The sequence below is a fragment of the Varanus komodoensis genome, unplaced genomic scaffold (genome assembly GCF_004798865.1).
Source record: "Varanus komodoensis strain SLA01 unplaced genomic scaffold, ASM479886v1 scaffold66, whole genome shotgun sequence".
NCBI classification, from domain to species: Eukaryota; Metazoa; Chordata; class Lepidosauria; order Squamata; family Varanidae; genus Varanus; species Varanus komodoensis.
In genome coordinates, this window is record NW_025336296.1 from 1,525,500 (window position 1) to 1,548,836 (window position 23,337).

The window sequence follows — 23,337 nt, forward strand, 5'->3', positions numbered from 1 at the left end:
AAGCCAATTTGTGCTAGGGTTTGGGGAGGGAAGGAGGTAGGGCTGTCAATGTTGATTCTTATCAGATGTAAGGATTGTGCCCACTTCTCTCAAAATGCAGCAGTCTGAGCTAGAAAGCTCAGACTCTGAAGGTGAGCTAGGAGAAGAACAGGATGGGCTGGAAAGCATTGCCGAAATGCCAAGGTGAATGAGTAATATTACTCAAGCAGCTGGTGAAAAACCTGGCTGCCTCTGGTTCAGGGAAGAGACTGTAGAGCAAGAACGATCAGAAGCAGAGTGGTGTGTGGTCAAACAAGCAGACCAATTAAGTAATGTACAGAATTCCCACCATCTGGCCCACATGCAACATAATGGAACTATGGACTATGTTCCTATGGAATGCACTCCCTAGAGAGGTCTGCCTGGTGCCGTCATTATATGCTTTTTGGCGCCAGGTCAAGACCTTTTTAGTTAACCAATATTTTAAAGTTCATTAATTTTAATTGTGTATTTATTCATTTAATTCATTTTAACCATGTTATTTTATACTTAGTCGTGGTGTAGCCAATTTATTTGTTTAGGACTGGATACTGTATTTGGGTTTTAATGTCTGTAAACCACCCAGAGAGCCCTCTGGGCTACTGGGGTGGTATATAAATGCAACAAACAAACAAAAACCTCCTTGAGGGTGGAGCCAGCCCCTTTTGGAGGATAAGGGAAGAGGGGGATTCAGTTTGGAATCAAGCCCTGAAATGGGCAAGATTTAACTCCAGCAATCAGAGGGATCACTGCTTTAACGGAGGTTATTGATAACAACGTTATTACTACTCTCTGCATTGCAAAGCCAGCCCTGATTGCCCAGCCTAACTCAAGAAAGAGCTGTATTTTATGCACTTTCCACCTTGATCTGCTGGAAATGGAAAAGAAGAGAGATATGCTCATGACACTACCCTTCTTCCATTGATCTCCCTGACACTATATCTAGATGACCAAAAATGAGGTGAAATGCATGGGGTGAGATATAGTGGCAGTACTTCACACAGAGCATTGGATACCCATACGTCTCCAAACGCTGGGCATTATTGCAGTGAGCACAGGGGGCATTGGATTGTGCCCTTAGTTTCTTGGTTTTAATGTGTCTGGATTAAACCCATACGGTATATGCATATCACTGTGAAGATAAATATGGGCCTTCTTTGTACTGGTGAGGATTAATCCTCACTTATTATTGTGGTGCACCCTTACTTTGATATTTTGATAGGCTTAAAACTACAATAGAAGGTATGATGTTATGCACCTTGATTTTCTTTGCAATGCTTAATCCACTCAGTCATCTTCACTAATTTATATTATTAGTGAATGGACTTGGACTTGCACAGATTGGAATTGCCTCGGTTTACAGTGAAGTAAAGTTATGTACTTGCTACAGTTGGATCCTTTGTAGTCATGCCATCTGAGTGATGTCCTGCTTGCTGGCACCCCGAGGCAGAGCCTGTCCCCTGGTGCATCTGTATAGCCCCTTGAACAGACAGACCCTCCCTCAGAGGGGAGGCTGCCCCACAGCAGGGGGAAGAGGCAGTTGTAGGTTCACTCCTTCATCCCTAGCTTCAAACTGTATTGACTTTAAAGTGATATGTTGTTTAGGGATGTCTTCCACCTAGTGACTGAAGATGGTACTGCATGCTTCAAATAGATGCATTTAAATTTATAAAAATAATTCATGTATTTGAAAGCCAAAACAAACCCAAAGTGTACACCCCTATTATGTGTGATATGTTTCAGGCATCTTTGATTCACAGTCATGGAGATATAGTGTTGACAGATGGAAACAAATCTCTTTTATTATTCTAAATTTGCTCCATATACAATATCCAAGATAGTTAGCTGTATACGTACCTACATTATATCTATGCCTATGCCTTACCTATAGTGCCTGTGTTGTTGTTGTTGTTACGTGCCATCAGGTTGTCTCAGACTTATGGTGACCTCATGAATAGAAGTCCCTCAGAACCTCTTGTCCTTCACAACCCCGCTCAACTCTTGTAAATTCAAGGGTATGGTTTCCTTTATGGAGTCAAAGGAAGCCCATAGTTGGGCTTCCTTTTCTTCTTCTGCCTTTGACCTCCTCTAACATTATTGTCTTCTCCGTGTTTTCTCATGACGGGCCCAAAGTAGAACAGCCTCAGCTTTGTCATTTTTGTTTCTAGTGAAAGCTCTGGTTTGATTTGATCTAGGATCCACTTCTTGGTCTTTCTGTCAGCCCAGGGTATTTGCAGCACCATCTCTCTCTCTCTCTCTCTCTCTCACACACACACACACACACACCCCCCTCATCTATATATCATCTCTGTAGAGAGATATAGGTTTCATAGCAGGGAATAAATAAGAGGAGTGAATTAAATTGCCACAATACTAAAGACCTTCTATAGAGAAAGTTCTGGGACTTCTGCTTTAGCCCAAAAGTAAGAAAATGAATACAGCCACTGTGGGAAAGAATTCCAGAGCCAGGAGTCGGGGGCACCACTGAAAAGACTCTTTCATGTATAACCACAACTGAAGTCCTGCTCGGCAGGCCTAATTTTCTTGAACCAATGTCTGCCGCCTCCTTCAACTCTTCTGCACTTAACTTGTGGGCAGCCGAATCCCACAATCCCTCAGCCGTAGCACAAGGGCATGTGGACAATGTCACAGAGCAGGCTGCAAGTGGCGCCCTGGTCTGCGTAAGATGGGCTTCTGAGAGAAATGAAAGAGAGGGGTGCATGCAAAGACCACCCCAGAGGCCTTTTCTGCAGCATTGTTTCAACCTACAAGACCTTCACTTTGAAGTTCCTTGTGTGAAGGATCCTCACTGTCATATTTTAATATTCCTGATTGCATTTATTGTTTGCACCATCTGGAAGCTGCTGTTTGGGCTGCCCTCAGTGGCACCCTGGTCTTCCCTCTTGGACACAAGACTTGGCCATCTCAGTCTTGTGTAGGATGGGGAGAACTTCCTCTCCGTTCTCCTTCCACTCCCCACTAGGTGCTGCAATCTTAGTTCAAAGCTATTATGAGAGCTACATTAAATGGTGCTGTTTATGTTTTTGCATTTATTGTTGCAAAGTTCAATTGTTGTAAATTGTTATGCATCACCATAATGACTTTTGAGCAGATAAGGTGGTATATTAACAACAACAACAACAGTTAAGTGTACCTGCTGAAATGGGCTCCTGCTCTGCTGTCTGTTCTGCACGATCAGAACTCTGGTGTGATTTGGGGTTCATTCTAATAGCAGAGGGGTGACCCAAGACAATTTAAGTCCAGCAGAAAGTCATGACAATAACAATGCAGCCTTATTTCAGGCTGGCTCTTGCATGATGCAGAGTGATGGCTCCTTTCAGGCGGAAGATGCTAGGAAGTGGCAACAGGAAGTGGGAGGGGAAAGCTGAGTGCCCCCTGAGCTACCTTGCTGTCTTCAGGGGGAAAGGAGGATGTTTTCCCATTGACGGGGTTGAAGGAACAGTTGTGTACATGGAATGATCGAGGGGGGCGTTGAATTCTTCCCCTCAAGCTGATGGGGCCAGCGCCGACCCTGGGAATGTCCATTCAGAACCAAGTCCCATTTAACTTCACACCCAGCCAACTGGGCAAGTGGGATGCTGTTTGAATTGTCCTGCATCCATGGTCGTCCATTTAGTGCAGAAGAGGAATGGGTTATTTGAAAATAACAATAGTAACAACAGCTTGGGGGATTGAGCCAGTTGCAGACAGACTCTGGCAACCATTCCCTCGCAGTCTGGAGCTCTTCAGTTGTGCCTTCCTGTGTCTTCCATCCTCTCCAGTCATGATGGGCATTGACATCTATGGACTTTAGAGCACCCATCCCAGCCTGGTGCCTCCTGGTGTATTGGACCGCATTGTCTAATCATGCTAGGCAGGAGGCTAGAAGATCCAGGAACTCTTCAGTTGTGTGGAATGTGATCCCCAAGTAGACAGACAAGGCACCCACACTTTTTTTGTTGCGGTACCAGGTGGAGACATTTCTGTTCTCCCAGACATTTTATTATTGCATCACTTCATGTAGATCTGGACTTAGCCATGGTTCCAGTAGATCCATTGAAATCAATAGGACAAGTTAGCCAAGACTACCTTAAGTCCCAATGATTTCAGTGGGCCAACTCAAAGAATGGCTAAGTCTGGATCCAATCTCTTGTTTTCAATCTGTTTCTTTTGTGTGAGTTACACTAATGCCCTTGTGGGGCGGAATATAAGATGAACTATCAAATGTTCCTCATCCTTAGCCAGCTGGCTGGGGATGGAGGTAACTGTAGCTCCATAAATGTGTATAAATTGTTATAAGCCAGGAACTTAACCTCACTTCTCTCTTCCTACATCACCTTTATTTGCTAATTTCATGCTTGCTGAAAGCTGGGACCCATCAGAGATGTTAACTTAAGCTTTGTGTGGATGTGTGTGTGAAGCCTTTGTTGCTTCAGCAAACAGGTCATGAATCCAGCAAACCTCTTCCCCAAACAAACAGTTCTCCCTATCATCTGTGGAATGAAGTGCGTTTGACAGAGACATCAATCTTTTGGGGACAGATCACTGTGGAGATGGGAGCTTTTTGACTGTGCATATGGGAGTCCTCGACCCCTTGTCCTCCTTCTGTTCATTTCTGGACTGCAGATAACCTTTTGGAGGGGGGGAAATTCTTCCTTGGAACTACCACTCTCTTTGCAACTACAGAAAGGGCTTGTGCACACACATGCTTTGCTGGACTGGGGGGTTCTTGTGTAAGTGGGCTTCCACTGAATATGCCTCCTCTCCATGGGCACTGGTATGTGAGTCAATTGTCCCCACCAAGCTTTCCATGGGCTGGAAGACATCACTGAGTGTGGCAGGGATTCCTCAAGAGGGCGGCCCTTATAGGCCAAGTTCTGTCCTCTGGAGGAACTCAAGGTGGCTCTCCGGGCCAGATACAGCTCCTCCACCTGCCAGATTATGTCCCTGGGCATCTCTCTTCTCTGCCATCCCCTCACATCTCACTCTGCCCTTGAACTGATTCTTCAACTTGGGAGGATACATGCATGATATCCGGAGGTATGGAAGCAGAAGCTGGACAACCCCCAGTGCACGGGTTGCTTTAGATCAGGGGTCCTCAGACTGAGGCCCGCGGGCCGCATCTGGCCCCTCAGGCCCTTTTAACTGGCCTGCCCCACAGGTTTTGCACTTGCTGGGCGGGTGAGCGGCTTGCTCGCGAGGAGGTCGTTTTGGACTCTCTCGGAAACGAACCCCTTGCGAGCAAGCCGGCACCTCGTCCCGCGCCTCCCCTCGCGTGCACACCCCGCCCCCACACTGGCCCGCGCCTCCCCGTTGGCACCACCTTGGCAGCCCGCAGCCATCACTGGCACCTGTCACCTGGCCCCCCCTGTTCAAAAAGTTTGAGGACCCCTGCTCTAGATCAAGACTGGTCAAGTGATCTTTTGATGTGAAAATAGTGTTTGGGGAAATTACAGCCCATTTTTCTTCTGCTCACCTCTGCATTAGAGTATACAAGTGTGTCTATGTCAAGGTGAAGAAAAGCCATTTTTGTGATCCCTCAGATTTTCTAAAAACCACACTGAAACTAGTTTCACCTGGTTTCCTGTGTTCATTCTTTTTTCATTCCAATTGAATGGGCAAAATATATATTTTTAAGAGAACATACCAAAAATGTACCTTTCTCAATAAAGCAAAGCATTAAAATATACATTTAAAAACCATAATCTTCTAGAAATCCATAATTTTGATGTAAATTTTTGTCTTGAGCAAACATTTTCGGTGAACAAACTCTCTTGCCCTCATCTGTGCCCATAGAGGCAGGTTCACCTGATTCAGAAACATACACCGCTAATTGCCTGGCTGAGGAGCAATTTCCTAGCTCAGACTCCTGCCTCTTCATCCTTGTAATTATTCAACATTCCCATTCAGGTCTCAGCAATAGTCTTATTACTGTTTTCCTCCTCTCCTCTCCTCTCCTCTCCTCTCCTCTCCTCTCCTCTCCTCTCCTCTCCTCTCCTCTCCAGTTCAGACTTGGAAAAAGTTTATGCATACATTAACAAGGAAGTCTTAAAGCAAGCATCTTTACTTGTCTAAAAACCCACATAACTGCAAGTTATGTGACATGTGAGAACTGTAACTAATGGGTGTCTGCTACACATACAGTCTCTCTAATCCTGACAGCAACAAACTTTGTGGTATTTATGCTGAGCTCTCACAGGCAGAGTAATGGTTTCGAGGATGGGTTTTCCCCCAGACAGCACTCAGGAAAAATAGTGGTCCCAACTGAAACAGAGTTGCGGGTGAGTAAACGTTAAACTCTTTCATCCCCACCCAACTCTGGACAGCAGGTCCTTGTCTTGTGCTGCAATCTTTGAAGCTCCCCTGAGGTTTTCCACACAGGATGGAGTATTTGGGGCAAAAGGCCTCATACGCTACGCAACTGCCATCCAAGGAAGCTGTAAGCACAGCTCCCTTAAACAATTTTGTATTTACATCTCAGGAATTGGTGGAGAGAACAGGCATGGGAAAAAATCTTGTATTTACGTCCTAGGAAAATGGTGGGGAGAGTAGACAAGGGAGAAAAATAGAGAGGGACAGATGACAACCTGGCATATGGATTCAGAGACTGTTGAGACAACCCTGAAAACAGTCCTCAGTTCCAGTTGGCTCTGGGTTTTTTTTTGGGGGGGGGGTGTTGAGTGACACGTCTTCCATGGGCCCCATGGAAGAAGAAGTATTCCCTTCTTCTCCATAAACCATTCCTCATTAGCTTCCAGGACTGATAATCAACCAATCAAGATCTGGAAGATACTGATAACCCAGCAAACCTAAGTCAATAAATTCATAGAAATACACCTCACAGGGAATACACTTTAAGCTAGTCATTCTTCAAAGAAGTTAGTTTTACTAAACATTTTCCATGTTTGAAAGTGATGGAATTCACATTTTTGAAGTGTATAGTGACATGTATATTCACACATTTTCAGTCTTTCCTTTGAGACCCCACATTTTACCAAACATATCAGGCTTGAATAAATGCTGGCATTTTAAAGAAGCATTTGTCTCCTGCTCCTTGGATCTTTGTCATCCTTTGATACAGAAAAGGTTGTTGTTTCCTGGGCACACTGAAGCTTGCACATATCTTGTACATGTTTGGTGCAGAACGATGCCTGTGGGAAACAGCATGCATTTGAGTTGCTGAGACCATGTTTGCATTAAGACATGACACATCGAGTGGTAATGGGAAATGCCTTTTTAAAAGGGGACAGCACCCAGCCAAATCACACTCTGAACAGCACAGTGCCTGCAAGTCAGCTGAAATTCATACTGAAAATGTACAGATAGGTCATTTCACCTTTCTTATGAGAGAGGTGGGAGTTGTTTCCGTGTATGAAAGACATCACTAAAAAATTGCAACAAGAAAAAGAAAGCAAGAACATAGACACACACGTACAACTGACTGATTTCATGTACCAGAAGGTTTCCATCTTCATTTTCTTCACATGAAATGAACACATCACAGGAATCGTAAGTCCTAGGTTGTTTCCCCCACCCGCTCACTTCTTTCACTTGACCTAACCCAAGCACTGGTGCAACCTCGAGTGACTATAGCAGAGTCTGCAGCTCCTGCCTGGATTCCCACACCTCGCCCCCTTGTTTGAGGGTCAAGCTACAAGTTATGGAGTCTTCCAAGATTCTACCCTTTCCCAGAGCTGCTGGGCCAGCTGCCATGTTCAGGGAGGGAAGGTAGACGGACAGGGAAGCATCCTTCAGTCCAGAATCGCCTCCCCGCTAGCTGAGGAAGTGTCATGCACTGCAAAACGGTCAGGTTACAATGCTGCTGGGCATGGTGGAGGGGAGAAGCGGCTTAAAGCCCTCACTGGGTCTCTCCATTGAAATGTGGCTTCCCTGAGTGGCTTTTTCACCTGGTGGGGTGGGGTGTGGTGGGGGTGGAAGAAAGATGAAGGTCAGAGTGGAGGAACAGAGAACACAAAGGGAGGTGGTGGGAAGATTAACCCTTCCTCTTCCTCAAACTTGTCTTCCCCAAACTTACATTTTACCCAGTCCAAGATGGAAAATACAACCTGGGCAGTCTATAGGGCTGAGTAGGGTTATAGCGTATTTTTTATTCGTTGATGTTACATGGCATTTATGTTCTATTTCCTCTTGTGGGGAACACAACATTGTTAACAGAGCTTCATTTTATCCTTGCAACAACCTTGTGAGTTAGGGTGGACTGAGAGTGAGTGACTGGCCCAAAGTCATCTCGTCACCCCTCCAGTCCTATTCATGGCCAAGCGGGGACTGGAACCCAGATCTCCCGGTCCAGCATTCCAGCCACCACACCGCACTGGCTTTCATGCACTTAAGCATTGCTGATCCCTTTCTCCTATGATTGCTTTTCAGCCTATAATTGTTCTTCCCAAGTTGCCCTTTCACCCATGCATGGGCAGGGAGGGGCAGAGGTTACAGGAGATGGCAGAGCTTCATTGGTTCAGTCTCAGGCATCTCCAGGAAACCCGCTCTGAAGCTCTGGAGATTAACCTGCACTCATAGGTTGAGTATGGCTGGAGTGTAGCTTGTTGTTGAAATGTGGGTTAGCGTGGTGTGTGAACCCGGTTTATGTAAGACATTTCCTGAACTTGATGGGCCAATGATCTGAGACATCAGCTTTCCCTGGTACCGAATTTGGCTACCTGCGGTTCGGACTGTCAATGATTTTGGTTTTGCCTTTTCCGAGTAAGTGCAAGTGTCAAGTATGAAGTTTTGTGCTGTTGCTCTGCACGTTTCTTTGTTCGGACAGCCCATTGTGTTATTTTGCCACATCTTCTGCATCTCATTGCAGGCTGCACTCAGGTGATTTGTGGCTTGTGGTGTTGCGAGCACTGAGCGAACACACCCAAGACACAAACATTAATTCTACTGGATGGAAATGCCCTAAGAGCCGTATGATGATGAGGCACTTTGAGATCTGCTGGATGCCACTGTGGGCGGAGCCCGTATTCCCAATGGCTGACACATTGTTTTATTTATGGTTTGATGCTGAGATCACACACTGTGCTAAGCATGTATATATTTGAGCTTCCCGTAGAAAAGTTACAGGCTGTTCTGTTTGAGTTTTCTGGCTGTTTGACCCAATTGTTTAGAAAACGATTTCAGTTTCATTTTTCTGTTGAGTCTCCTTTGGGCATTTGACGGTGGTGGGAATGGGAAGATGGTGGGCACAACAATTCACTGGCAGTGCTTCAGATCTTTGTGGGTTCAGCACAAAGTTTGGGAGGGGACTTCTACACACATTCAGTTGGACTTAGGAGCGGTGGTGTTTTGCAGGCAGGACCCCCAGCACTGAAGCGCCAGGACTTTTAATTTCAGAGGGCGGATGCCATCCTTTGACACCCCGCTCAGTCTTCCCCATAACCCTTAAACTAGAACTGTTAGAGAAATCTGCACTGGAATCAAATTAATTTGGATTTCAATGAATCCAGAATGTGGATCGTGCAGCAGGCTAGCTTTTCCCAATTCACACAGATTCTGTGGCACAAAAACACAACTTTTGGAGGTGATCTGTTCAAATTTGCACTTGCACTAATGTGCATTAGTAGTGGCAGATGCACATGGGATATGGCAGATCTGCCTAAAGCTTGACCTATGCCAACATCTGAATGAAAGAGGAGTGAAGATGGCAGAGTCCTGACTACACTGTAGGTGAACGATGGCATATATCTTAACACTCCCCCATGTCAGGCTGGGGCGAGATCTAGTGGAATTCATTCCTCTAACATTTCCAGACTTCCCCTCCTGCTTGGCCTGGTCCTGCAAAGTGAGCCAAGCTGAGCAGAAGTCTGTGAATGCTTGCAGAAAAAGGGTTGTGTGCTACTAGCAGCCTTCTTGGGCATTGCAGGCGTCTGAAATATAACCGTTGCATATTATTTATTTATTTATTTATTTATGAGACTTCTATGCCACCCCATTCACCAAAGCCTCGGGGCAGCTCACAACCGTAAATAAACTTCAAAATAATAATATAATATTATTATTATAAATTAACAATATAAATTAATGATATAAATTAAGTCACCCTGGCCAAAGAATAAAATGAATAACTAATATTAACAATTAAAATAACATTTGAATAAAAAGGTCTTCACCTGGCGCCAAAAAACAAATAACGATTGTGCCAGGCAGACCTCTCTGGGGAGTACATTCCATAGATTGGGCGCCACCGCAGAGAAAGCCCTCCTCCTCCTAATTTCCTTCACGGAGGGTTCCCAGAGAAGGGCCTCTCCCACAGATCTCAAGGGGCGGGCAGGCATACATGGACGTAAGCGCTCCTTCATGTAACCAGGACCCAAGCCGTTAAGGGCTTTATAGGTCATCACCAACACCTTGAATTGGGCCCGGACTTCAATGGGAGGCCAGTGGAGCTGACGGAGGACTGGAGTCATGTGAACATAATGCCCAGTCCCCGTCAGCAGCCTGGCAGCTCTATTTTGAACCAATTGAAGTATCCGGACCGTCTTCAAGGGTAGCCCCACGTAGAGTGCGTTACAGAAGTCAAGTTGGGAAGTCACCAACGCCTGTGTCACTGTCGCCAGGCAGTCATACTCCAGGTAGGGGCGCAGCTGATGGATCAGCTGAAGCTGAAAGAAAGCGCTCCTCGCCACCGCTGTCACCTGAGCTTACAGTGAAAGCTCTGGGTCGAGGAGCACTCCCAAGCTGCTAAGCTTGTCCCTAAGAGGGAGTGCAACCTCATTCAGGACTAGGTTCAGTTCACCCTCCCTGAAGCCCGATCTGCCAACCAACAGGACCTCCGTCTTGTCTGGATTGAGCTTCAGTTTATTGGCCCTCATCCAGCCCATTACCTTGGCCAAGCACCGGTTCAGCACTGCCACTGCCTCACCTGGATTGGTGGAAAACGAGAGGTAGAACTGGGTATTATCATCGTACTGGTGATTCCGCAGCCCACACCTCCTGATGACCTCTCCCAGAGGTTTCATGTAGACGTTAAACAGCAAAGGGGACAAAATGGACCCCTGGGGTACTCCATGGCATAGCTGCCATGGTGCAGAGCCAAAGTCCCCCAGCACCACCTTCTGGAATCAGCCATTAAGATAGGAGTGGAACCACTGCAAAGCAGTGCCTTCGACCCCCAATTCCGCTAGCCTATCCAGAAGGATACCATGGTCGATGGTATCAAAAGCCGCTGAGAGGTCCAGAAGAATCAACAGGGACACACTCCCCCTGTCCTTCTCCCTGCACAGGTCATCATACAGGGCTACCAAGGCAGATTCAGTACCGTACCTGGGTCTGAAGCCGGACTGAAATGGGTCCAGATAATCCAAGAGTTTCATCCAAGAGTGCTTGGAGTTGTCCTGCCACCAGCCGCTCCAACACCTTGCCCAGGAATGGGATGTTGGCCACTGGTCTATAATTAGTGGCCATCTCTGGATCCAGTGATGCTTTCTTCAGGACCGGTCAGACTACCACCTCCTTTAAAGGGGCAGGTACCCGACCCTCCCTCAGAGAAGCGTTAACCACTTCCAAGATCCAGATCCCAATCCCGTGCTTGGCGTTGTTTGTTAACCAAGATGGGCAAGGGTCCAATAGGCAAGTGGTGGGACGTACTCGTCTGATGGATTCCCACCCCTCTCACAGCCCCAGCTCTGTGTAAAACTGCAAGTAGAAATTAACACAACAGCCTTGTCTTAAACGTATCTCCTTGATGAACTAGATGTTTTAGCCACGGGGAGTTGTATGTTGTTGTTGTTGATGTTGTTGTTGTTGTAAGAATATTAAAAAATGACAACCTGTATGTGTGTTTTGAAGGGGCATCATCCACTGAGCCATTGTAGGATTTTACTGCCTTGTTCTGCTACATAAGCATCTCTTTTTAGTCCATTCTTTAACAACTGGAATGTCCATCAGTGTCATCCTACTGAGAATGGTGCTTTTTTGGCCATATGGGAGTATTCAGTCATACAGTCCATGCTAGAGTACAGTCCTGAAACATTTTTAACACCGTAACAGCTGTGTGCTTGCCACTGGGCCCCCAAAATGACCACCTGTCACAGCCAAAGGTTGTCCTACCTAGAAACAGGATGGTCGGATGGGATGGAATTGTGGTCCAATAACACTTGGAACAACTTAAAAACAATGCTCTGTCTCAGATAATAAGCCAGAGGTGATGAACCCACGAACCTCCAGATGTTGAACTACAGCATCCATAATGTCTGATCAACAGTGACTATGCTGGCTGGGAGCAATGGAAAGTGGAGTTCAACAATACCTGTAGGCGCATGAATCCTCTAGCTCTGTATTAAGCTTTGGGGAGCATAGAATGAGTGGAAAATCTGGTGCACACGTACTAGTGCAATGTGCAAATTAGCACACTCTTTTCTGCATGGAAGAAGAGTCTTCTTCATGGGAATGTTCTAAGAACGCCATGAAATCCCCACCAATTGTGCCCCGATTTTGAATCAGCTTAATGGGATTTTTCTTCTGTATGCACATTCCCCCCAGGGGTGTTCCAGGGACAGTATTAAATTTGCATACATCTGCACCTGTCAGTCAGCACCTGTTTTTAGCAAGCAGTGAAGGAGGAAGAGAGAGAGAGATTGAGACTTTAAGCTGGGGTGGGGCGGGGGGGGGGAGGTTTTTCAAACCAAGGAGTGGTGGAGAAATGCTCAAGACATTTCATGTGCTACCAGGAATTGGAGAAAGTTGCACCCAGGAAGGATCCATTGGCTCCAGGGACTGAAACTCAAGGGCTCTGTTCCCTTTTAAGCCCTTGCAAGAGCTGAATGTGGAGAAAGAGCAAGTGAGAAGTCATCAGCTTCAGGAGTTTGCCGTCTCCCCAAGGGAAAGAACTGCACTGTCCTTTCTAGCCATCGCTGTTCAGCTATTAAGGAACCAGCCCAGCAAGAGGGGTCATTGGGGGTGGAAATGCACTTCCTTTGAATTATGGATAACGACAGGCATGTTTAATGAGATTGATAGGAATGATCAGTGGTTCGTAATGGCATTAAAAAGCAATTCCTCCACCCACCTGAAAAGAAAAGGAAATGGCAGGTACTCCAAGTGTATGCTTATTACAACCTCCATTTTCCACCACAAAAGAAGCAACTACCATATGTATGTGGTCAAAACGTATGACTAAAAGAAGCATTAGCAATTTTATACCTCCAGAAGTCGGTTGATCTAGATATTGTGATATCCAATAAACATGGAAGACAAATTCTGGTTCAAAAAAGGCCCACTGAAATTCTGGATAAAGTGGCTTAGACCACGCATGACACCCCAGTTCTCTATTCATTCCTCATTGCATTTATTCATCAATAATAGATATTTGTAGCCATGGATCATGGGCTGATATCACTGATCAGCCTCAGTATGTATTTCCAGTGACCAAGCAGAATGTGAGGCTGAAAATGCTGCAGGGCCAAACGTGGATTCTTGCAAATGTTGCACTTACAGCCATTGCCCCCAGATATCAGAGGCAAATTGTATCTGCCACTCAATTCATAAAACGGCAAAATCCCTTTGTCTCTCCCCACTCACTGCTCCAAAGTAGAAATCGATTTCTCCATCCTAATCCTCCACAAATGCATATCTTATTTTTACTGACTTTCCAAGATGGATTTTTTCATAAGGTAAAGTTAGCAAAATGGATCAAAGTCTAATGGGCACCATCTTTTCTGCCACATGATCAGAGCTACCATAATGGTGGGAAGATCTTTCTCTGTTTTAATATGGTGGGAACCTAACGCCACCCACTCGAGCAGAGGGTCTAGGCCAGGGAACTGTAGACTTCACATCTAAAGACTATGTATGACAACAACCCTTTTATATATTGGGGACCCATAACATAGTCTGTGGATCTGAATACAATGAATTGCTTCAACATGAAAGACTGGACCCATCTTCTTCAATGACCTTGTGGAATGGATACCATGAGCAGGATAGGATGTCCACGTTATTTCCTCCTCTTAAAGTCCCCCATACACCCTCCAAATCTTCTCTGGATGGTTGCAGGAGGGCCGTGAGCTGAATCCAGCCCACAATGTGCCATCCATTGTCATGTTCAACCCAGTATCAAAAGTTTCCTATTACTTGGTCAATCACAATCTAGACTTGCATAGAAGCCTTCATAAGACTGTGCAACACCTCGACGTGATTTAAGGTTCAACTACATCGTGGTTATAATCCACAGAGAAGAAAAACTTGTCAGGATCAGGGATATAGCCAGGGGAAGGATAACGGTGGAAGTCCACCCTGACAGAGATGGCTGGGGCCCACTTTAGATGTTGCATTTCCATTAAAAAAAATGTCTATCCAACTTGTGGAGATACCAAGGAAAACATGCAAGCAGTGTTCTACCCATTTTCTTTGAGTTGCCCCAATTTATTTCCCAGAAATTTTTGCAAAATGAGTTTATTGCAGTTGGGGCACAGGCCATACAGTGTATCTGAAAACATGAGTTTGTGTCACACACAAATGCAACTGTGGGAGAAGTCAGAGGACTTTGAAAGGGATTGTGGCAGGGAAATGACCCTTTAAGTGCCTGAAGTCCATGTGAGTAATTTTTTGTGAGTGAGGCTAGTGGAGATCATCTGATTTACTTCTGAGTAAGCATGCGTTTCGGTCAGTTGCTTCTTGAGCAAAAGGACAAAGCAGACAATTGGGAAGACTTGAAACACACCACAAATTTGCAAATCAGAAAGAGGGAGAGAGATGGGGGACACTTTCCTGCCCTCCAGCCTGCAGCCAGGAAGCCCAGTGAAGTCACTTCTGCCCTGGGGACAGTCCCTGAAACGTAATACAAAGTGAATCTCTCTCTCTCTCTCTCTCTCGCTCTCTCGCTCTCTCGCTCTCTCTCTCTCTCTTTCTCTTTCATTTCTATACTGCCCCATACCCAAAGTTAAAAAAATCACAGCATATAATAAAGCTGTTATATAATACATCCAAAGAAATCCAGGATAGATTGACGGGATATATTGTTGGGTGTTACAGTGTCCCTAAGGGCTTAAATTGGGCTTAAATTGCAGGAAGACAGATTTCTGTTGAACATCAAGGAGAAAGCTGGCTGCAAATAATCAGAGGAGTCAGAAAAAGGAATGAATTGCTTAAGTCCTTTAAGCAACTCCAGGCTCTCGCTACTGGAGGGATTGGGGCCGAGACTGGCAGCCATCTGGCAGAGATGATCGAAATGGATTCTTGTCCTTAGCAAGCGATTGCACTCAGTGGTTTAATGGCCCCCTTGAACGCTGCGAGTTTAGGACTCTAGAGATGCTCAAGGATTTTATTTGGTCCACATTTTTATGGGAACGGGATGGATTTGCATTTCCAGACTAATACACAAATCAGAACACAACTCTCCTTTTTTATTTTAATTGCACTTCTCAAGTTTAAGCAAGGTACTAAAATGCATACAGAAGGCCTATTTTATCATAAAATGGCTTTGCGGTGCAAAAAATATTTGCACTTAAACGTGCATTTTCATCTTTAAAGTGAATCACTTACAGATTGATGCTGAACTAGAATGGAATGGACTTTTGAATGAGCACATGTGAAACTGATACAGACCCTAAATCGATTCATGTGTTCCTCCCTACTTGGACTTACCCTTTCATTCACGTCCAAAAGCCATGGTTGCAATCATCCATGCTTGCTGTTTTTCTGCAGCTACACAAGCCTCCCTTGGCCTAATCTCCCGTACAATGTCCATCTCGCCCTTCAGGGAGTCTGCTTCTACAATAAACCCCCATTTATCATCCTTTCCAGCCCTCAGAGAACTCCCCGCTGTAAGTGGAAACAGCAATGCTTTATGGTATGGCCTTGTAGGCCATGAGGTGCAAACAGAGAGTGAGATGCCTACAAGAAATGTTTCTGGCAGTTTGGCTTGAATGACTAGCGTTTGCAGTATCATCCCCGCACTCCTATTTCTAGTATTCGCTTGAATCGAATGCAGAAAACCACAGGCTTCCACAGTGGTTAACCATGAGTAAAGGCAATACTACTTGAGTGACTCAGATCTCTCAAGAGGGTGGCCTTTTGAATGTAGTCTTTCCATTGGCTTTCAGTTCACTTTGACTGACTCACCATTCATGAAGTCATTGGCGAGCAAGAGAATGGATGTGACTTTTGCACATAGCCTACCTGGGGGACGGGGCAGTGACAGATCATGAGGCCAAGAACAGTGGTGGGAGGACATGCTTGGCATGACGAAGTTCCCAGTTTCAGTCCCAGGCATTTCCATGAAAATCCAGAAAAGCAAACCCAAACACTGTCCGTGTCTACAGAACTGCTGTTTCTGTATTTGACAGCTGGCTCATACTTAATTTTAACCAGCAGTTCTCTGGAAAGAAATTCAAGTCCTACCTACATCACGCACTGTCAGCCAAAACTCTCATTTCACATACCTTTCCTCCAAAGGAACGAAGCATGTCTTGGACCTATTATTCTGCTCAGGGCATAGTTAAACATCACCACACTAGTGCCATCAGGTAATTTCAGCCACAAGAATTCAAGTCATGGTTTGAAAGGTAACCTGCATGACTTCACTCACTTTCGACTACCCAGAGGACTTTCTCGACGGTTGTCCTTAAAATGTGGAATTGGCTGCCAAGAGAGATGTTAATCCCAGACTGCTATTTTCAAGAGGGAGTTAAAGATGTATCTTTTCCAAAAGGTCTTCCCAGATTCCTTTGATGCTTGTTTTAAGTGTACATTTGAATTATTGTTGGTTTTAATCTCTTATAAACTACCCAGACCGTATGGGAATGGTGTAGTACATAAAAGTCTAAATAAATGAAATGTTAAAGCAGCCCGTGTGTATCTGCAGCCCTTCCTGCTAATTCTGCTGAGCAGGTCCACCGCGATCACCCCCAAAGTTCTACCCTGATGGCACCACTGATGATAACGGATTTGAAAGCAAATGCTTATGTGTCTTTTTCTTTGCTGAACGTCTTTCCAGCCAGAGAGCTGAAGTCCACTTTGGAGAAGCTTTTGGAGGTTTCATTCCTGTGGCTGTTGGACTAATAATTCATTTCACAAGTGAAGTCATTTCCTGAGTGTTCAGCAATTATTCTCTGCCTGACAGTTGAAAGTGTAATTTTTATTATTTTCCAAAGATGAGTCAAGTACTGGTTATCACAAAGAAAAGTGACCTATGGAATGCACTCCCCAGAGAGGTCCGCTATTTGTTTTTTGGCACCAGGCCAAGACCTTTTTATTTAAAACTTATTTTAACTGTTAATTTATTATGGTATTTATAGGATTTTACATTTTTAAGCTGAGATGCTACCGGGCTTTTTAATCTCTAATTGTATTAATTGTTATTTATATGTTTTAATTATGCTGTGAGCCACCCCGAGGCTTTGTTGCGATGGGAGCGGCATAGAAATGTTTTAAATAAATAAATAAATAAATAAATAAATAAATAAATATTTTGGGCTTCTTTTCACAAGGCCCATCACCTGGTACTTTACCAAGTTTTCTTGCTCCGTTTTCTTTGTGGGAGGTTTAGCGCATCCATTAGAGTATGATTTTTGTGGGGGGTTTTCTTCTCAGCCATTCTATATGTTCTTCTATATGTTCCATTACAAAACACAAAGTGGCCCAGGGCTATAGAACAGGATTGTGAAAATGCATGAGCTCTCTGTGGTGCGTAATGGTGCCACCTAGGAAAATACCATACTTTCCTCTCCCTAAGCAAACTTGCAAAAAGGGATGGATAACTCAGGAGATGCCCTGGAGGATGGAGACACCATAAAAGGCTTCACAAACATCTATGATCAAAGGACCATGACTGCACAACAGATTGCGGGTGGAGAAACTGTTTTCTTAAAGAGAATATTCCCTGCCACATCCCCATTCCAACCCTACTTGCTTCTTCTGCAATTACATTTCTGTGTGACAGAAGATCACAGTTTCAACACAGTGGAAACTGCACTGTATTCATTAACAGATGCCATTACAGTGCTTCCTCATAAATCCAGAATAGATCCCTTCCTAGAATCAGAGTTGGTAGAGATTTTGGAGGTCATCTGGCCCATTTTTTTCCTGTTCAATGCACACTTTACATTGCAGGGCAGTTCTACAGCATCCCTCTCTGGAGGCTGTCCTGCTTCTGCTTAAATACTTGCAGCAAAAACGAGCCCATTACCACCCGGTGCCATCTTTTCTACATTCAAACACCTTTTACTCTCGAGAAGTTTCTCCTAATGTTCAGGCAAAATCTGTTTCCCTGAAACTTCCACCCATGAGCTTCCAGCCTGGAACAACAGAGAATGAGCTCACTCCACCTTCTGCAGGAAAGAGCTTCAGAGTTTAAGCACCCAGCTTTTTCAGTCATTCCTCACAAGAATGATTAGAAGTGTTATAACTTCTGGGACTGTTTAGCTTAGGAAAAAGGTGTGTAAGAGGAGCCATGATATTGGGGTACAAAATTATGCCTGATATAGAGAGTGTGGACAGGGGGACATTTTTCTTCCTTTCCCATAATAGTAGAACCCAGTGGACTCAACCTATGAAACTGATTGGTGGGAGATTTGGGAGAGATAAAAGAAAAAGTGTTTTGCATAGCACATAGTTAAACTATAGAATTGGCTTTCACAAGAGGTTCCATTGGCCACCAATTGGGAGGGCTTTAAAAGAGGACAGATTCATGAAGGAAGAGGCTATGACACCAGATCAGATTCCCAGATTATGGTGGTTGATTTGCAGAACCACTGCTGATGAGCCAAAGGCATCATGTATAACCTGAAATGAAAGCGCCATGTGTATCATTTTCTTGTTGACCAAAAGCCTCTCTTTTCAGCCTTCTCCTTTGGCTTGACATGAAGGAAACTTTTCTTCTTGATCTCTATCTTCATCAGCCCTATCAGTCAAGTGTAGACCATCATTTGCATGTGTGAAGTAACAACTTCTTGATTAAAGGCACCGGCTTCCACCAGGAAGAATGACGAAAGCAAAAGACCCTCATGGATGCTGATGGATTCACTGTTGCAGGCTACGACATAACCGTACCATATCTGGTTTAATGTGTTTAAACTCTCAGCATCATTTCACTGTGTGTATTTAAATCCCCCCACTTTCTGCCAATATACTCCTAAGATTTATAATATAAACAGCACTTTACAACAGCCTGCCCCAGGCTGGCTTTAAAATGTAGTACTAATAATCAGGAAGGGAAAAAATGGGAAAGACGGGAAGTGGAAAACACACAAGGAGAGCTACGACTCAGTACAAATGGAGGTTGAATTGATTTGGGTTTCATTTCAGTACCAGCTGATCAAATGTGCACTTCCCAAATGAATACATGTATCCTTTGGTCTTCACATTTCTTTGCATGATGTGATGCAGTTTGCTGTTTAAAAAAGCATGCAAAATACGTATTTTTTGGAAAAATGCATAAAGCAGATATAAATGAAAGGAAATGGCTCTCAAGAAATGAGTGGTCCATTAGGAGAAAATGCCTATGGTAGAAGAAATGCATACAAAAATGGGGTTGACTTTTCAAATGGACATTTTGCTTCCTGATTTTGCACACTGATGTGGAAACAGAACAGCACAAAAAATCCAAAAGGTGCGAAAGGTAAAACAGACATATACATCCACCCTTGCTCTTCAGTTACCCCTTATCGGTGTCACAGTGATTCTCAGTGACAAGATGTTCAACCTCTTCTATGAAAGTCTGCTCATTTATGCCTCCATGCACCATGTTGCATTTGTAAGAGTGGGGACAACTCCTGGCATGGTGATGTCTGTGCCCAAACAGCTAAGAGCTGCAGGCCGAACCCAATACTGATAGTACAAGAGGGGGGAAAGGCTCTCCCATACCTTCTTAGGAGCACAGCCAAGACCTCATTGCTGTGATCTCCCAGAAAGCTTTAGCTATTGGACTGTGTAGACATGTAACAGAGAAATCAATTCTTCCTTTTCAGGTACTTGTGGAACAAAGCAACCTGGGAGCTGAGTGGTACATTTGTGGTCAACCAGGCATAAGGTAACCAGGATCTCTGGAGGGTTCTTCCTCAGAGCTACCATCAAAGACAGGAGTGATTGGACACCTGCTGTGCACCCACTGGAACACTTTCTCCTCTTCTTCACTGCAATCTGCTTGGTCCTTGGACAACTGTGGTGGCCGCTGCTAAGTTGCTCACTCACTCTCTGCCTGTCCAGCGAGCAAGCAAGCCATATGACGAGGAGAGGGTGCTGGAGGAGCAGGAACAACTGAGGACAATGATGGTCAGAAGGTAGACTCCTTGAAGGAGGGGGGCTCCTGAGTGGGAATTGTCCAGAGCCCTCAGAACCTGGAACCAGCCTGATGATTTGCAGCAGATGATTCAGGGTTTCTGAGTCTGTTTTAACAGTTTTAACAACAGTGCCAGCAAATTTCTCCATCATCTCCATCTCCTCTTGCAAGGAATGCAAGATAGTTTACAAGCCTCTCTTCCCATTTAATCCTCTCAACAGCAGCCCTGTGAGGTAGGTCATACAGAGTCCATGACTGGTCCAAAGTCACCAAGTGAGCTTCATGGCCAAGGGGGGACCAGAACTCAGAATTCCTGGTTCCCACTTCATTACCTACACTGGTTCTCCAAGAACCTCCATCCCAACTTCTGAAATGAAGAAAGTCTGGGGGAACCAGGAGTAGATTTTTGTGTGGAAGGACCAAGGAAGGATAGTTTGAGCTCTCAAAGCAAATTTCTGGGCTCATCCATCTTCCACATTAAATAAACCTTTGTTATATCAGGTTATGATCGATGGGTCAGCTCAAAAACGAAGGAGATCCCTGCCAGCCTGAAGCCTGCCCAAACCCCAAGAAATCAAAGGCACTCAAACAATGTCATCTGACAAGTGAGCTACAGCCACCCATCCCCCCCCCCCCCCGCTTTCCTCTGGACAAATGTATTGATCGAATCGAGTGAGTCTGCACACAAGTTTTCCTGCAGTCTCCAGAATTCGAGGGCAACTTTGACTGGCTGACAGCAAGACCTGCATCAGTCAGAGGGCCCATAATCAGGCTGAATAATCTTCACACTTAAGAAACATCACACTACAGCCTCTTACTGGCAGACCTAACACTTCATCTTGCCAGTGTGACCTAATATTTCAGCAGTTGAAGAAATGAAAACAAGGCACAAGAAATAGGCCATCGCTAAGCAGCATCTAAGAGGTGCTCACGTTTCCAGTTAATATGGAGGAAAGGGAAGCCATTCTATCAAAAGCAGCTTTCCCCAAGCTTGTTTGCTGCACATGTACAAGATGGCAACCTCAGTCGTCCCCACCTGAAACTGAAGGACACTGGATTGGGCAACGGCTGAATTTGTGCTTATAGTTCAACGGCAGCTTATTCAGTCTGCCAAATGTTGCATGCTTCCTCTGGAGCCTGGATCTCATATTTTCCCAGAAATGACACATTTCTTTTGTCATTTTATTTTATTTTATTTTATTTTTTTTTACAAAAGTTTGCATTTGCAATTCTGTGGATTTGCACATTTCAGACACCTAAAATGTTAAACACGGGATGTTGAAGGTTAGGACACTCAGCAGTTTGTCCTTCTTTCCATTTCATATGCAGGTCTCTTCCCTCTTTCCCTCTCCAGAGATCTTAGAAGCACTGGTGTTTTTTAAAAAAACCCAAGTGGCTACAGAACAGTATAAATCCAGGTAGAATTCTCTTTGATATGTGGGAGAGGCATTTGCCCATGGAAAGAGCTGAATCCAAACTGAACCTTCTCCTTCTTCCCATAGGGGTGGCTGTTGCTGCTTGTGGGCTAGACGGCGGGACTACTGGACATTTCTTAACTGGTTGGCTTTCACACCCCTATGTAGAGATCGGGAATACATTGATGTGGGTGATCTTGGCCTTGGTATCCAGTGCAAAGCAACAGAATACCCCAGCTCCCTGTGCTGAAACACATTGCAATAACCCTTTCAAAAAATGACTAGGCTGAAATGTGGTGGTGAGTGTGATAAAGAAGCTGGAATTTCAGAGAAGCAATTTCTCAGTCGGCTCTGAAAAAACAACTACATGTCAAACTTGCAGACTGGCAGAATGAGTTAAAAATATACTCCTAAAATCAGCAACCTTAATACCTACTGCCACCATAATCTTATTTTGTTTTCTGTGGCTTTCTAAAAATATACACGTGGCCACTGCAAAGAAAGGGTAGTCAAATATTTTCAGAGAGAAGTGTGGCATTAGCTGTGGGTGGGGTGCTGCTGAGGTCCTTACCTTTCCCAACCAAGCAAATATAGCATCATGTTTCCATTGTCATTGACTGAAAGATGCAAGGAACAAGATGTGGACAGAATGAAATCATGGGGAACCCATGCACCAACCTGGCGCAAGGAGGGGCAGGGCAGAGTAAGGCTGTGTAATAAAAAGTTTCTGTTTGAAGTGAAGAAAGGAGGGGGAAACAAATGCAGAAGGAATCGGTAACTTGCAAGCAAAAAAGATTACATTAAAGGATGAAAGAATAAAGTTGAGGTCAGCCAAAGGACTTAAAGAGGCGAGTTGGCCTACCGAGGAGGAGAAGAAAGTCTGCAACAACGGAGGAAAGAAATTAACTCTCGTGATGAAAAATAGGTGGCGGGGAGAGAGGCCGGTCCTCCAGTAGAAGAGCACCGTCCTCTACTGGAAGGCTGTCTGGTTCAGAAGCAGTTCAATGATGAAGAACCGTCAGGAGGGAGAGAGTGAAGGCCCTTGTAGTTTTCCATCCCCAGTTAGTACCCACACAGCAGACTGAGTGGGGAGACTCATGGGCCACCTGGTCGTAGACACTCCCACCATGGCACCACAGTTCTTTGTAAGCAACAGCCATGCTCTCTAAATCTGTATCCAGAGATGTACATGAGCAGGCGGATGTCCCGCACCTGAGCCCCCGCTCTTTCGCTCTGTTTTTGGCCAAGGCATTTCCTCCTATTTGGTGATGTGCCAGGTGCCACCCTGAGTCTATGCAGTGCTGAAGGCCAAATCTTGACCCCTTGACTCCATTTCCAATTAGGGATGTGTTGACATGTCCAGTGAACTCAACCAATTCCATAGCCTTTTCACAACTCACAAGAAGAATGTGCCGAAGTGGGACTGAAGGCAGAGTTTTCAAGACTATGGCCACCCTGTTTCCAGCCAGTCCATCCTACCATGCCAGGGCATGTTTACTTGTTCAAAACCTTTTCATGCCTCTCCTTAGCCAAATGGGTCCCAGAGTATTTTAATAAGATGGTTTCTGGCCCCAAGCTCACAGTCTCTTTCCCTTTCTGCTGCACAGGAGCCTTTAGATGAATCTGGTACCTTCTCCCAACTCTAGGAGGTGCTTTACAGCAGATCAA

At 44.9% G+C, this 23,337-nt stretch overlaps 1 long non-coding RNA gene across 1 annotated transcript in view; it reads left to right on the forward strand.

Moving 5' to 3' along the window:
* The window catches only part of LOC123033699, a 35,470-nt gene extending 14,665 nt beyond the window's left edge, over positions 1 to 20,805 (forward strand). Inside the window, exon 3 of the long non-coding RNA XR_006416626.1 lies at positions 19,944 to 20,805. This is a non-coding gene — a long non-coding RNA (uncharacterized LOC123033699). The remainder of the gene's footprint in view (positions 1 to 19,943) is intronic.
* Positions 20,806 to 23,337: the final 2,532 nt, after the last annotated feature.